Here is a 3662-nt window from a genome sequence, read left to right on the forward strand (position 1 = left end):
TCATGCCAGGCCCCCAGAACTCACCACAGGCCCCACCCCATAGAACATTCCCCCACAGGCCCCGTCCAGACCCCATCGCAGGCCCCGCCCCCAGACCTCCCGAGCTCCCTGCCGAAGTGCGCATCCCTCCCCCCTTCCGGGCGAGGGGAGAGAGGCCCCTAAGCGGGGTGTCGCAGAGGAGCGAGGGGGAAGTCTCCCAGCCCGACTCTGCGGGCAAGCGAAGCGGAAGTGGGGCGCGGGAGGCCGAACGCGCCCCTAGCACCCCCTACTTACCGCTCGCGGCCCGACCTCCGCGGACCAACAGCCGCCCCGTCGTCTGCGCAGGCGCAGCCGGGCCCGCCCCTGGCCTGGCGCGTGCACTAGCCCCGCCCCGCACACGCCGACGTCTCCGAAGCGCGCTGCCACGTGACATCACCGGACCCTGCGCCCCGCCTGCTGGGCTGCAGCCGTGGCCCCGCTGCGCCTGCGCCCTGCCCTCCAGAAAGCCAGCTCCCGGGGCTCGGAGCATGCAGAGAGCTCTCTTGTTGTGTAGGCGCAGCGAGGACCCTGCGCAGTGTTGCCTGGGGCAGGTTAATTATCGAATTGATGCGATAATTTCAACCCTTTGACGATGTGCGAACGAGAAGAGTGAACGAGTTCAAAAATGCACGGTCCTGTTTGAGGCAGCTGATTGATACAGCATATGCAAACCCCCAGTCACTCTCAGGGAGTCTTCACGGACTCGTGGGGTTGCTGTCAGCAGCACTTTCGTACGACTGCTCGCCTCAAAATAAAGAAACGCTTCAACTCCGATGGCCCAGCTCTCACTCGCTGGCGATTAGAGTGAGCAATTTAAAGTCAATAAGATGCATTTACGTACGTATTTGCATATTTTAGTGAGCGATAGTAGTTCAGCAAATATGAAAATTTTGAGCTTCCAACACGGTAATTGCATATTTAAGACCTGGGAATGCTGAGCCTACCTGCTGGTGTGAAGCGCAGGCTCCACTGGGGCAGGAGCAATGCTGCTTTTTCCTTCGGGCTGCTGCTGGGGAGTGCCCTATGTCATCCCTGACTGAAGCAAATGCCTTGAGTGCCCAGGGCTTGGAGCTAAGGGTGGTGGCCCTTCTGTTCCATCACCTTCCCCAACGGCCCAAAGGTTTGTGCCCACCTCCTCACTGGTGTCAGAGGGGATCACACTGGCGGTGAGAGGGGGCAGATTGCGACCAAAGTTCCCCTCTACCTTAGTCCATCTCAAGATGAGGGTTTCAGTGTGAGGTGTCTTAAAGACGGTCAGGATGTTACTCGATACAGGGGCACAAGTAACCATTTTAGACAAGAAAGACTTCCCCAAGACAAGAGGCACCCCTTTCCATTTGCGAGGGATAGGCCACATTAAGAAACAAGAAACTTTAGTACAAGCCAAGCTCCAGTTCCCGGGAAGTAGCTCCCTTTATTCCATGCCTGCAGTAGTTCTTCCTGGAGGCCCAAGCCTCCTGGGTCTTCCTGCTATTAGAGATCAGAGATTCTGGATTGGCCATGAGATGTGGGGTTTTGGGCAAAACATGGGAAATCTTCCTGCTCCAGATGGTCTAGAAGCCCAGTGCAATGTAGCTACTTGTAACCTTCCACCTCTATCTCTGCCACAAATACAAATGGTTCACTGCCTACAATACTGAACCCCTCCTGCAGCCACTAAACCCATCACCGAGTTGATTTGACAGCTCCTGGAGGACAGGATGAATGAGCGTTGTCATTCTGTGGCTAACAGCTCTGTGTGGCTGGTTTGGAAACCTGATGGATGATGGTGAATGATGGTCTATTTCAAAGGCCTGAATGCATGCACTGACCCCATCCACACAGCCATGCCCAGCATATCTGACGTATGCACCCACATCCAAACTGGCGCCCTGTCATGGATGGCTTGTATTGGTCTCAAAGACAGGTTCTCCATTCCCATTGATTCAGAATCCAGGAAATATTTTGCTTTTACTTGGGGTGGGGAACAGTTTCGATTCTGTGTTCTTCCCCAGCAGTGGTGTCACAGCCCCACCTATGTGCACTGGCACCAATTGTGAAAAACATGGAAGCGCAGCACCTAATACCCACTGCTACCACTATATTGATGATGTCATGGTGGGGAGAAAACTTGTGAGGCAGTTGAGGCATGCCTCCAAGATCTAATAAATGCCATCAACGACACTGGATTTACTATCAATGACTCCAAGACCCAGGCCCCTGATACTAAATGCCAATTTCTGGGGGTCATCTGGTCAGCAGAAGGGAATCACATTTCCCAATCAGAAATTGATCGAATGGCAAATGCTAGCCCACCCCAAAATGTAAAGGAACTGCTAAGCATACTAGGTATCTTAAATTTTTGGAGATTGCACATCCAGGAGTACAGCACCCTAGCCAGACCTCTATATAACCTATGCAAGAAAAAGGCCAAGTGGGAATGGGGTGGAGAACAATGCTTGGCGCTTCCAGCTCTCATACAAGCCATTTTAATGCATGCAAGGTTAGCCCCCATTAGAGAAAGGGGGGAAATGATTCTCCACCTGGGAGTCTTAGACAATGGAGGTCATTGGAGCCTATGGCAGCAAATGCTCGATGAGCGCCAAGGCTCCCCCATAGGGTTCTGGAGTAAAAGCTGGAAAGGATCAGAACCAAGATATGCCATTTGAGAAATTCTTATAACTTGTTACCATGCCCTTATCTCCACCGAGGCTCTGTGGATGAATAATCCTATCATCCTAACTACATCATTCCCCGTCCTCCATCACGCTCTTTCAGAAAAGGTAATACCTCCCCCTGGGTAAGCTAGGGGATCCACAGTGCAGAAATGGATCTATGTCATTTTAGCCCAGGTAGAAAATTGTTTGCTGGGAGGACAACCTGCCTTGGTAGAACAAGTGACAGAACAGTGCCTAAATATCTTTCCCAGCTCCCGACCCTCAGAGCAACCTCCACTGGTAACGCCAGCCCCACTCTTTGATGAAAAATCAGGTCAAAACAGGGTGGAATCCTGATTCACAGACGGGCCAGCGGCAGAAATCTCTTGGACAGCAGCCACCAAAGAGATGGACATACTCTCCAGCGCCATGGTACCAGAGCAAGCGCTCAACATGCAGAATTACGTGCCATCATAATGGTAATAGACCATGTCTTGGAGACTGCAACCTCCACCTCTCCTCCCCACATTCAAATTTATACTGACTCCTGGATGTGCTACCAGGGATGCACTGTTTGGCTACCCATGTGGCATACTGAAGACTGGAAAAGGAAAGGGAATCCAATCTGGAATCATGACCTCTGGAAACACATCTGGGACTCCACTGCAAACAAATTCATTGTAGAGATCAGACGCACAGATGCCCACACTCACAAGAAAGGAACACACCACTCAGCGGCAGCAATGTGGAACCACAAGGTGGACCAATTGGCCAAAGGTCTAAAGGTTTGCGCAGCAAAAGCAGAAACTGTCATAGAACCAGAAACTCTTTCACCTTTCATAGATTCATAGATGCTAGGGTCGGAAAGGACCTCAATAGATCATCAAGTCCGACCCCCTGCATAAGCAGGAAAGAGTGCTGGGCCTACGTTACCCCAGCTAGATACACATCTAGCCTTCGCTTGAAGACCCCCAGGGTAGGGGAGAGCACCACCTCCCTTGGGAGCCC

General features: G+C 52.3%; 1 protein-coding gene across 3 annotated transcripts in view; it reads right to left on the reverse strand.

Moving 5' to 3' along the window:
- Positions 1–3662, reverse strand: part of JOSD1 (Josephin domain containing 1) — a 36413-nt gene that overhangs the window by 10057 nt on the left and 22694 nt on the right. The window contains exon 1 of one of the 3 annotated variants that reach the window (XM_019544930.1): positions 274–356. The exons of 1 other annotated variant lie outside the window; for it this stretch is intronic. The gene's annotated coding sequence lies outside the window, so the exon portion shown is untranslated. Of the gene's footprint in view, positions 1–24; positions 49–273; positions 357–3662 lie in introns of those variants that run through there. One more of the 3 variants, XM_019544931.1, reaches the window with a different exon arrangement.

The sequence above is a fragment of the Crocodylus porosus genome, unplaced genomic scaffold (genome assembly GCF_001723895.1).
Source record: "Crocodylus porosus isolate Cpor-Errol unplaced genomic scaffold, CroPor_comp1, whole genome shotgun sequence".
NCBI lineage: Eukaryota > Metazoa > Chordata > Crocodylia > Crocodylidae > Crocodylus > Crocodylus porosus.